Consider the following 13,048-nt stretch of genomic DNA (forward strand, 5'->3'; position numbering starts at 1 on the left):
TTAAATGAAATATTTTACAGATTGTGCAAATATCTCTTTTTTGTCTTATTTAATTAATTTATTTTTGTTACAGATGTTTCTTTTTTTTCCCCTATTGACACACTCCTCCCATCCCCTCCCCCTTCCAGCATTGTTGTCTATGTCCGTTGGTTATGCTTATATGCATAAGTTCCTTTGTTTATTTCTTCCCTCCCCTCCCTCTACTGTGAAGTTTGTCAGTCTGAACCCTACTTCTATGTCTCTGGGTATATTTGGTTCATCACCTTATTTTGTTCATTATATTCCACAAATAAATGAGATAATGTGGTATTTGTCTTTCTCTGATTGGCTAATTTCACTTAGCATAATCCTCTCCAGGTCCTTCTATGTCCTCACAAAGGATAAGAGATCTTTCTTTCTTACAGCTGCACAGCTTCTTTTTTAGGGCCTTCCGGTGAAAACCGGAAGACATACTAGACAAATTCAAAATGAGCTGTAAGCACTTGCACAGCTTTTTTTTTCTTACGTGTTTTATTTTTTTAATTAATTTATTTTTGTTACAGATGTTTCTCCTTTTTCCCCCACTGAAGACAAAGAATCCAATTAAAAAATGGGCAGAAAAACTAAATAGACACCTCTCCAAACAGGACATACAAATGGCTAAGAGACATATGAAGAAATGCTCAACATCACTAATCATCAGAGAGATGCAAATTAAAACAATGAGGTATCACCTCACACCTGTCAGAATGGCCGCCATCAACAATTCATCAAACAACAAGTGTTGCCAAGGGTGTGGAGAAAGGGGGACTCTAGTACACTGCTGGTGGAAATGCAGGCTGGTGCAGCCACTATGGAAAACAATATGTTGTTACCTCAAACAATTAAAAATTGAACTGCCATTTGACCCAGTGATTCCACTTCTAGGAATATACCCTAAGAAGCCTGAAGCACCAATCAGAAAGAATATATGTACCCCATGTTCATAGCAGCACTATTTAAAATAGCTAAGATCTGGAAACAGCCCAAATGTCCATCACTAGACGAATGGATAACAAAGCTGTGGTACATGTACACAATGGAGTACTATGCAGCGGTAAGAAAGAAAGATCTCTTATCCTTTGAGACTACATGGAGGGACCTGGAAAGTATTATCCTAAGCAAAACAAGCCAAACAGAGAACAACAAATATCATATGATCTCACTTATTTGTGGAATATAATGAACATAACAGTCTGAGGAATGGGGTAGTCCCAGAGATGTGAAAGTGGGGTACAGACTGACAATCTCCAGAAGAGGGAGTGGTGGGGGAGAGATAAACTACAGAACTTATATGCATGTACGCATGAACAATGGACATGGACAACAAAGCTGGGGACAGGGTGGGGAGGGAGGGGGAGGGAGGAATCAGTTGCACAGCTTTTTTATCCACTCATCTACTGATAAACACTTGGGCTGTTTCCACATCTTAGCTATTGTAAATAATGCTGCTATGAACGTGTATTCTTTCTGATTGTGTTTCCGGCTTCTTAGGGTATATTCTTAGAAGTGGGATCACTGGGTCAAATGGCAGTTCAATTTGTAATTTTTTGAGGAAACACTACATTGTTTTCCATAGTGGCTGCACCAGTCTGCATTCCCACCAGCAGTGTACTAGAGTCTCCTTTTCTCCACACACTCGCCAGCACTTGTTGTTTGATGATTTGTTGATGGCGGCCATTCTGGCAGGTGTTAGGTGATACCTCACAGTCATTTTAATTTGCATCTTTCTGATGATTAGTGATGTTGAGCATTTTTTCATATGTCTCTTGGCCATTATTATGTCCTGTTTGGAGAGGTGTCTATTCAGCTCCTCTGCCCATTTTTTAATTGGGTTCTTTGTCTTCCTTTTATTGAGTTGTATAAGTACTCTATATATTTTGGAAATTAACCCCTTATCTGATGTATTGTTTGCAATTATGCTCTCCCATGTAGTGAACTCCCTTTCGATTTTGATGCTTGTTTCTTTTGCTGTGCAGAAGTTTTTTAGCTTGATGTAGTCCAATGTACTAACTTTTCCTTTGTTTCTCTTGCACAGTGTTGGTATCAGTGAAAATTCTGCTGCATGTTTTGTCTGAAATTTTGTTGCCTACATTTTCTTTTAGGATTTTTGTGGACTCACAAGCTACATTTAAGTGTTTTATCCATTTTGAGTTTATTCTTGTTTATGGTGTAAGTTGGTGGTCTAGTTCCTTCCTTCCTTCCTTTCTTTCTTTCTCTCTCTCTCTCTCTCTCTCTCTCTTTCTTTCTTTCTTTCTTTTTTTCTTTCTTTCTTTCCATGTAGCTGTCCAATTATCCCAACACCATTTATTAAAGAGGATGTCTTTACTTCATTGTACGCTCTTGCTACCTTTGTCAAATATTAAGAGCATACTCTCTTGGGTCAGTTTCCGGGTTCTCTGTTCTGTTTCCTTAATCTATATGCCTGTTTTTGTGGTACCAGGCTGTTTTGATTACAGTGGCTTTGTAATATAACCTGATATTTGGTATTGTGATTCCCTCCTAGTTTGTTTTTATTTTTCAAGATTTCTGTGGCTATTAGTGGTCACTTTTGGTTCCATATAAGCTTTTTGAATGTTTGTTCTAGTTCTGTGAAATATGCCATTGGTGTTTTAATGGGGATTGCATTGAATCTATAGATTGCTTTGTGTAGTATGCACATTTTAATTATGTTAGTTCTTCCAATCCATGATCAAGGTATATTCTTCCACTTTTTAATATTTTTCTCTATTTCTTTTTTCAACATCCTATAGTTTTCTGCGAATAGGTCCTTTACTTCTTTGGTTACATTTATTCCTAGGTATCTTAATTTTTTTATTTCAATGGTAAATGGGATTTTTAAAAAATTTTATCTCTATGTGTTTATTATTGGTGTATAAAAATGCCAGTGACTTCTGATTGTTGATTTTGTATCCTGCCACTTTGTCAAATTCATTTATTATATCTAGTAGTTTTTTGATGGAGTCTTTAGGGTTTTCTATGTGCAATACCATGTCATCTGTGAATAATGACAGTTTCACTTCTTCCTTCCAATTTGGATCTCTTTTATTTTTTCTTCTTTAATTGCGGTGGCTAAGACTTCCAGTACTATGTTAAATAAGAGTGGTGAAAGTGGACATCCCGCCCTGGCCGGTTTGGCTCAGCAGTTGGAGCGTCAGCCTGCGGTACAGAGAAAGTGGATATCCCTGTCTTGTTCCTGTTCTTAGGGGAAATGCTTTTAGTTTTTTCCCATTGAGTATGATTTTGCTGTAGGTTTGTCATAAATGGCCTTTATTATGTTGAGCTATGATCCTTCTATTCCCACTTTGCTGAGAGTTTTTATTGAAAATGGATACTGTATTTTGTCAAAGGCTTTTTCAGCATCTATTGATAGGATCACATGATTTTTATCTTTCATTTTGTTTATGTGGTGTATCACACTTATTGATTTACAAATATTGTATCAGCCTTGCATCCCTGTGATAAATCCCACTTGATCATGGTGTATAATTTGTTTAATATATTGTTGGATTTGGTTTGCAAAGATTTTGTTGAGGATTTTGGCATCTATGTTCATCAGGGACATTGGCCTATAATTTTCTTTTTTTGTAGTATCTTTATCTAGTTTTGTGCAGGATTATGCTGGCCTCATAAAGAGAGCTTAGAAGTCTTCCTTCCTCTTGAATTTTTTGCAATAGTTTGAGAAGAATAAGTGATAGTTCTTCTTTGAATGTTTGATAAAACTCCTCTATGTAGCCATCTGGACCAGGGCTTTTGTTTGCTGGGAGTTTATTGATTCCTTCTTCTATTTCCTTAGTTGTTATTGGTCTGTTTAGGTTTTCTGACTCTTTCCAGTTGAGTTTTAGAATAGAATATGATGCTAAGAATTTGTCCATTCTGCCTAAGTTGTCAAATTTGTTGGCATATAATCATTCATAAGATAAAGAATTCAAAGCAATAACTTTAAGGGTGCTCAAACAATTTCGTGAAAACTACAAGCAACTTCATGAGAATTATAAAGAACTCAGTGGGAACTACATCAGCCTAAACAAGAGGGAATAACTATGGATAAACATCAAGTAGAAATAAAGAAAGACATAGCTGATATGAAAAATACCTTAGAAGGTCTCAATAGTAGATTAGAAGAAGCTGAAGACTGAATCAGTGAGTTAAAGAAAAGATAGAAAAAAACCCACCCAAATAGAGCAACAAATGAGAAAAAAAATTAAAAAGCAGATGGGAGTTTAAGGGAGCTTTCGGACAACACAAAACATAACAACATTCACATCATAGGAGTACCATAAAGGAGAAGAATCAGAGAAGGGAATAGAGAAACTGTTTGAAGAAATAATGACAGAAAATTTTCCTAATTTGGTGAAGGAAAAAGTCACACAAGTCCAGGAAACATTGAGAGTCCTAAGCAAGATGAACCCAAAAAGACCCACAGCTAGACACATCATAATTAAAATGTCAAACATTAAAGACAAAGAATCTTAAAAGAAGTAAGAGAGAGAAAGAAAGTTACCTACAAGGGAGCTCCCATTAGACTGTTAGCTGATTTCTCAATAAAAACACTGCAGGCCAGAAGGGAGTGGCATGAAATATACAAAAAATGAAAGGCAAGGGTCTGAATCAAAGACTACTCTATCCAGCAAGGTTATCATTCAAAATTGAAGGTGAAATAAAGAGCTTCAAAGACAAAAATAAGCTAGAGGAATTTACCACCACCTGAAAGAAATGCTAAAGGGACTGCTATAAGAAGAAGAAAGAGAGAGCTAGAGAGAAACATAGGCATCAAATAAAGATGGCAACTTATAAGTATCTATTAATAATAACCTTAAATGTAAATGGCTTAAATGCTCCAATCAAAAGACACCAGGTAGCTGATTGGATAAGAAAACATGACCCATATATATGCTGTCTACAAGAGACCTACTTCACAACAAAAGACTCACACAGAATGGAAGTGAAGAGATGGAAAAAAATTTTTCAGGCAAATGGAAATGAAAAAAAAAAAATCTGGTGCAGCAATTTTTATATCTGATAAGATACACTTCAAAATGAGGACTGTAATAAGAGACAAAAAAGGTCACTACATAACATTAAAGGGATCAATTTAACAAGAGGATATAACCCCGGTAAACATATATGCACCAAATATAGGAGCACCAAAATATATTTAAAAACTTCTGGACTTCAAGGGAGAGATCAATAGCAATGCAATCATAGTGGGTGACTTTAATACCCTACTGACACCACTGGATAGATCTTCTAGACAAAAAACTTGCAAGGAAATAGAGTCCATAAATGATGAACTACATCAGTTGGACTTAACTGATATTTACAGAACATTTCACCCCAAAGCTCCAGAATATATATTCTTCTCAAGTATACACAGGACATTCTCAAAGATAGACCACATGTTAGGACACAAACTAAGTCTCTTCAAATTCAAGAAGATTGAAATAATTATCAAGCATCTTCTCAGATCACAATGGCATGAAACTAGAAATCAATTACAATAAAACACTCAAAAACATTCAAACACATGGAAGCTAAATAGCACGTTATTAACAATGAATTGGTTACTCATTAGATTAAGAATAAAATAAAAAACTTCCTGGAAACTAATAAAAATGAACACACAACAATACAAAATCTATTGGACACAGCAAAAGCAGTCCTGAGAGAGAAGCTCATAGTAATACAGGCCTACTTCAAGAAAAGAAAAAAATTTCTAATCAACCATCTAACCCAACAACTTAAAGATTTAGAAAGAGAACAAAAAGAAACACCAAGAGTTAGTAGAAGTAAGGAAATAATCAAAGTTGGAGCAGAAATAAATGACACAGAGACTAAAAAAACAATATAAAAGATCAATGAAACCAAGAGCTATTTCTTTGAAAAACTAAACAAGATTGGTCAACTTTTAGCCAAACTCACCAAGAAACAAAGAGAGAGAACCCAAATTAATAAAATCAGAAATGAAAGAGGTGAAGTAACAACAGACACCACAGAATGCAAATATCTTTTAAGTTGACATTTAAAACTGTCAATTTTTTAAACTAGTAAACAAATAAGAAAATAATGGTTATTATTAATTGTTATGTGACTTCAACCAAAAATAACTTCATCTGTTAGAAGAGGGAGGTGTTATAAACAATCTGCTGTGGTGTCCGACATACTAAGTCCAGCCCTGGTGCTGTGGCTCAGAGGAGGCCCCTGACACCCACAGACTTGGGGGAGCCTGATGCTCCTTAGAGCTCAGGATGGTGGGAGTGGAGGATATTTGCATTCTGTGGTGTCTGTTGTTACTTCATCTCTTTCATTTCTGATTTTATTAATTTGGGTCCTCTCTCTTTGTTTTTTGGAGGATGAATGTTAGTGATGACAAGAGCTGAATCTGATAAGGTGGGCAGGGACAGGTGAGGGAGTCCAGAGGCTTAGAAGGTTTTCAAAGGGGAAGAGAAATGGTAAGATTTGTGCATTAGAAAGTCCACTGACATTCTTGTTCACAGGCAGCAGGCTAGTTTTTTTAACTTTAACATTTTTAACAATTTGTCATTTAAAAATAATTTCAGGCTTACAAAACAAAGTGCAAAAGGACTTTTCAAATATCCTTCACACAAAATTCTCAGCAATCAAATCTTAGTACAATTGATATGCTATTATCTAATCAATAAACCTTATTAGAATCAATTATCCAATTAATGCCTTTTTTTTTGGTCTAGCATTCAACTAGGGTGTCATGATGCATTTAGTCATTGTGCCTTTAATTAGTATCTCCTCCAGTCTGGGACAGTTCCTCAGTCTGCCTTCGTTTTTCATGACCTCAGTACTTTTGAAACAGCATTGGCCATTTATTTTATAAACTGACCCTCAATTTGAGTTTGTGTAATGTCTCCACCTGATTAAATTCTAATTTAAATTTCTGGCAAAATATTGAAAAATTGACATTGTGTCATTCTCTGAGTACGAATTAGGAGGCTCTTTTTGATTTGTGCCATTACTGATGATTGACATCACTTCGTTACGGGGCTATATGTGAGGCATCTTCACTCTGGTTATTATTTTTTCCTATTTGTAATTAAGAAGTATATTATATAGAGGTATTTTAAGACCGTATAAATATCTTGTTTCTCCTCATACTGCCACCCACTAATTTTAACATCTACTGATAATTCTTGTATGAAACTCCTATTGCTGTGACATTCCTCACACAGTGGTTTTTATTTCCACACTTCCTTCTACATACATAGTTAGAAATATACTATAAGGAACAGCTGTCTCATTCAATCATTTATATCATTTTATAAGTATACATCTATATAAGTTTATACCTATATAAAGCCGTGGATTCTTAATTTAATCTATGGGTTATTACTGATTTATTTTATTTCTCAAAATATTCCGCATTCAGCCATTGGGAGCCTTTTCACGTTGGTGTCTATCTTACATGTCGCAATTCTTTTTTTTCCCCTTGTTCAAAGCAGTTGCATGTATATGTTTTTAAAAACAGAATTAGTAAATTAAGTATTTTTTCCTGTGCTTGATTATTTGCTATTGTCTCACAGCTCTAGGATGCTGCTTGCTAGTCCCACTTATTTTTCTCCTGTGTTTTTGTAACCTACCTGCACCTTCACTGATTCTTCCCCAGCTGTGTGAAGTGTCCTGACGAGCCCATGAAGAGCACTTCTCATACCTATTACTATGGGTTTTTATTTCCAGGATTTCCATATGGATCTTATAGTTTCTTTTGTTCTTTCTCCAAAAAATGTCTACCTTTTTACTGTTTATGAATGCTGCCCACCATTTTTATGGGAGTCTTTAATATATTAACCATAGTTATGTTTAAGTTCCCATCTGTTTCCAACATCTGGTTCACCTTTGAGTCTGATTCTGCTGATTATTTTGTCTCTTGTTGGTGGATGTATTTTCTTGCCTTTTAGCCCCTTGTCACTTTTAATCAAGTGGCAGACATTGTGTGTAGACCAATAGCATCTGAGGTAAATAATATTTATGCCTGGAAATAGGCACACTTCTCTGTTGGGCCATTAGTGTGATAGTTTAGTTAATCTAGTGAGGACCAGAGCTGGGTTTAGGTTTCACTGGTTCTAATGTTACCTATAATGTACACTAGCATTACCTTGTGTTTAGTTTGGGGCTCTGGCCTGGGTTAGTGCCTCTCAATGCTTCTGCTCCACCCTCAACTGCCAGGGTGGTTTCTCTCCATGCTCTTCCCCATTCTCTACTTCAGTAACTTCTGGTTTTATATTTGTTATTGTCTTTCTTGTGCTTTCTTTTACTTTATTTTCTTATACCTTTTATATATTTTTAAGCTGAATTTTTAATTCCCTCACTTTATTTGTTTCACTGTTATTTATGGGTATTTTTGGCTATGCAGTTTCTTCCAAGCATTACTTTAAATGTATCCATAGATTCTGATGAAGTGTTTTCATTTATCATTAATTTTTATGATTCTATATTTTCCATATGTGTTGTCCCTTTACATGAAGTTATTTTTTAATTCCAGCTAGAAGGACTTTAAGGTTCTAAACTTTTCTTAATGATATCTAAGTGTTCATTTTTTCATAATGATCAAATATAGTATTATTTATAATATTTCTATTTTATGAGACTTACTGCTGATTTCTTTGTGACTTAATATAGGGTAAATTTTGTGATGACCCACACGTGCTTTAGAAGAAAATTTTTTGTTTTCAGTTGTGTGTGTATGTCTATTCCTAAAGTCTCAGGATGTTTTCTTTATCCTTGAAGTCTAATAGTTTTATATGATGTGTCAGAGTGTTGATCATCTCAGTGTTAATTTTTCAAGAATTCGATGGGCCCTTTCAATGTGTAGCTTCAAGTTCTCTTTTATTTCTGGAAAGTAGTACTGAATTTAAATTTTAAATATTAGATATGTTCAATTATTTTATTTTTCTTGTTCTGGGCCTCCAGTTATATTATGTTATCTCTTCTTTGCCAGTCTTTTATTAGTAACATTTTCTCTGTCTTTTGTTCTTGTTTATTTACTTCATTTCCTTTATCTTGGCTATTTACTATCTTTATTCAATACAATTTATTAACTTTTCATTTGAATCTATTTTCCCCTGAAATAATTTTGTTTTTTTTTTTTTATATTTCCTTGATTCAATAAACTATCATTTTTTTCCTACTGTTCTCCTTTTTTTTTTTTTTTTTGGAATTGCTGATTTAAGGTAATTTTTTTATATTTTCAATTGCTTGCTTATATATATTTAATTAATTTTGCAGTGTTGTTTTGCAAGTTATCTTTACTTTATAGTTACTTTTATTTTTAGGAGAGAATTTTCATCACCTGAAATGTATTGATTCTTTTTTCTAATTTTTTATTACTTTAAATAGACTTTTTAATTGTTTTTTTGTTTTTTGTGGGGTTTTTTGTTTGTTTTTTAAATTTTTTTGTTGTTGTTACAGATATTTCTCCTTTTTTACTCCATTGACACCCTCCTACCCATCCCCCCTCCCGCCCCGTCCCCGGCTTTGTCGTCCATGTCCATTGGTTATGTATACATGCATATAAGTTCTGTGGTTTATCTCTTTTCACCCCCCCACCCCCTCATCTGAGGGATCTCAGTATGTGCCCTACTTCCATGTTTCTGGGTCTACCATATTCCTCAGACTGTTATGTTCATTATATTTCGTATATATGTGAGATCATGTAGTATTTGACTTTTTCTGCTTGGCTTATTTCACTTAGGATAATACTTTCCAGGTCCTTCCATGTCGTCTCAAAGGATAAGAGATCTTTCTTTCTTACAGCTGCATAGTACTCCATTGTGTATATGTATCACAGCTTTGTTATCCATTCGTCTACTGATGGACACTTGGGCTGTTTCCAGATCTTAGCTATTGTAAATAGTGCTGCTATGAACATGGGGGTACGTATATTCTTTCTGATGGGTGTTTCAGGCTTCTTAGGGTATATTCCTAGAATTGGGATCACTGGGTCAAATGGAAGTTCAATTTTTCATTTTTTGAGGTAACAACATATTGTTTTCCATAGTAGCTGCACCAGTCTGCATTCCCATCAACAGTGTACTAGAGTCCCCTTTTCTCCACACCCTCGCCAACACTTGTTGTTTGATGAATTGTTGATGGCGGCCATTCAGACAGGTGTGAGGTAATACCTCATTGTTGTTTTAATTTGCATCTCTCTGATGATAAGTGATGTTGAGCATTTCTTCATATGTCTCTTGGCCATTTTTATGTCCTGTTTGGAGAGGTGTCTATTCAGCTCCTCTGCACATTTTTCAATTGGGTTCTTTGTCTTCCTTTTGTTGAGTTGTATGAACACTCTATATATATTGGAAATTAACCCCTTATCTGATATATCATTGGCAATGATGTTCTCCATACAGTGGGTTGCCTTTCCATTTTGATGATTTTTTTTGCTGTGGAGAAGCTTTTTAGTTTGATGTAGTCCCATGTGTTCATTTTCTCCTTTGTTTCTGTTGCCTTAGGTAATGTATCAGTGAAAATTCTGCTGCGTATAATGTCCGAAATATTGATGCCTACATTTTCTTCCAGAATTTTTATGGATTTACGGGTCACATTTAAGTCTTTTATCTGTTTTGAGTTTATTTTTGTGTATGGTGTAAGTTGATGGTCTAGTTTCATTTTTTTTTGCATGTAGCTGTCCAGTTTTCCCAACACCATTTATTAAAGAAGCTATCTTTACTCCACTGTATGCTCTTGCCCTCTTTGTCAAATATTAATTGAGCATATTGCCTTGGGTCCATTTCTGGGTTCTCAGTTCTGTTCCACTGGTCTATATGCCTGCTCTTGTGCCAGTACCAGGCTGTTTTGATTACAGTCACTTTGTAGTATAACCTGATATCTGGCATTGTGATCCCACCTACTTTGTCCTTCTTTTTCAAAATTGCTGTGGCTATTCAGGGACTTTTTTGTTTCCATATGAACTTTTGAAGTATTTGTTCTAGTTCTGTGAAGTATGTCGTTGATATTTTGATGGGGATTGCATTGAATCTATACATTGCTTTGGGTAGTATGGAAATTTTAATGATGTTAATTCTTCCAATCCATGAAGAAGGTATGTGCTTCCACTTTTTTATATCTTCCTCTATTTCTTTTTTCAATGACCTGTAGTTTTCTGCAAATACGTCTTTTACTTCTTTGGTTAAGTTTATTCCTAGGTATCTTAATTTTTTTGCCGCGATGGTAAATGGGATTGTTTTTTCAGTTGCTCTTTCTGTGAGTTCATCATTGGTGTATACAAATGCCATCGATTTCTTAACCTTAAGTTTGCATCCTGCTACTTTGCCAAATTCATTTATCAAGTCTACTAGATTTTTGATGGAGTCTTTAGGGTTTTCTATGTATAACATCATGTCATCTGCAAATAATGATGGTTTCACTTCCTCCTTTCCCAATTTAGATCCCTTTTATTTTTTCCTCATGTCTGATTGCTGTGGCTAAGACTTCCAGTACTATGTTAAATAAGAGTGGTGAAAGTAAACATCCCTCTCTTGTTCCTGTTCTTAATGGAAAAGTTTTTAGTTTCTGCCCATTGAGTATGATGTTGGCTGTAGGTCTTTTATATATGGCCTTTATTATGTCAAGATATGATCCCTCTATTCCCACATTGTTGAGCGTTTTTATCCAAAATGGATGCTGGATTTTGTCTAATGCTTTTTCAGCATCTATTGATATGATCATGTGGTTTTTATTCTTAATTTTGTTTATGTGGTGTATCACATTTATTGATTTGCGAATATTGTACCAGCCTTGCATCCCTGGAATGAATCCCACATGGTCACAGTGAATAATTTTTTTGATGTATGGCTGGATTAGATTTGCTAGTATTTTGTTCAGGATTTTGGCGTCTATGTTCATCAAGGATATCGGCGTGTAGTTTTCTTTCCTTGTAGTGTCTTTTTCTGGTTTTGGAGTTAGAATTATGCCGGTCTCATAGAATGAGTTTGGAAGTCTTCCTTCTTCTTGAGTTTTTTGAAATAGTTTGAGAAGAATGGGTGTTAGTTCTTTTTTGAATGTTTGGTAAAACTCCCCCGTGAAGCCATCTGGGCCTGGACTTTTGTTTGCTGGGAGAGTCTTGATTACCTCTTCAATTTCCTTAGTTGTTATTGGTCTGTTTAAGTTTTTTATCTCTTCCTGGTCCAGTTTTGGGAGACTGTGTGTTTCTAGAAATTTGTCCATTTCACTTAGATTGTCAAATTTGTTGCCATGTAGTTGTTCATAGTAGCTATTAACGATCTTTTGTATTTCTGTGGTGTCAGTTATTACTTCTCCTCTTTCATTTCTGATTTTGTGTATTTGGGTTCTCTCTCTTTGTTTCTTGGTGAGTCTAGCTAAGGGTCCATCAATCTTGTTTATCCTTTCGAAAAACCAGCTCTTTGTTTCATTGATCCTTTGAATTGGTTTTTTTTTTTTTTGGTTTCTACGTCATTTATTTCTGCTCTAATCTTTACTATTTTCTTTAAGTTTTGAGGTTAGACAGTCAATTAGAAATTTTTCTTGTTTCTTGAGGTAGGCCTGTAGTACTATGAACTTCCCTCTCAGAACTGCTTTCGCTGCATCCCATAGATTTTGTGTTGTTGTGTGTTCATTTTCATTGGTTTCCAGGAAGTTTTTAATTTTTTCCTTGATTTCCTTGGTAACCCATTCATTGTTTAATAACATGCTATTTAGCCTCCATGTGCTCAAATGTCTTTACATGTTCTTGTTGCAATTGATTTCTAGTTTCATGCCTTTGTGGTCTGAGAAGATGCTTGATATGATTTAAATATTCTTGAACTTGTACAGATTTAGTTTGTGTCCTATCATGTGGTCTATCTTTGAGAATGTCTCATGCACTTGAGAAGAATGTGAATTCTGTAGTTTTGGGTGTAATTCTCTCTAGATATCTACTAAATCCATTTGGTCTAGTGCTTCATTTAGAGTCTCTGTTTCCTTGCTAATTTTTTGTCTAGAGGATCTATCCAGTGATGTTAGCGGGGTGTTGAAGTTCCCTGCTATGATTGTATTGCTA

At 35.0% G+C, this 13,048-nt stretch overlaps 1 non-coding gene across 1 annotated transcript; it reads right to left on the reverse strand.

Moving 5' to 3' along the window:
* Positions 1-421: 421 nt before the first annotated feature.
* Positions 422-484, reverse strand: LOC118632806. The gene has a single exon (XR_004960070.1). It is a non-coding gene; the product is annotated as a U7 small nuclear RNA (small nuclear RNA).
* Positions 485-13,048: the final 12,564 nt, after the last annotated feature.

The sequence above is a fragment of the Molossus molossus genome, unplaced genomic scaffold (assembly GCF_014108415.1).
Source record: "Molossus molossus isolate mMolMol1 unplaced genomic scaffold, mMolMol1.p scaffold_m16_p_17, whole genome shotgun sequence".
In the NCBI taxonomy this organism is placed as follows: Eukaryota; Metazoa; Chordata; class Mammalia; order Chiroptera; family Molossidae; genus Molossus; species Molossus molossus.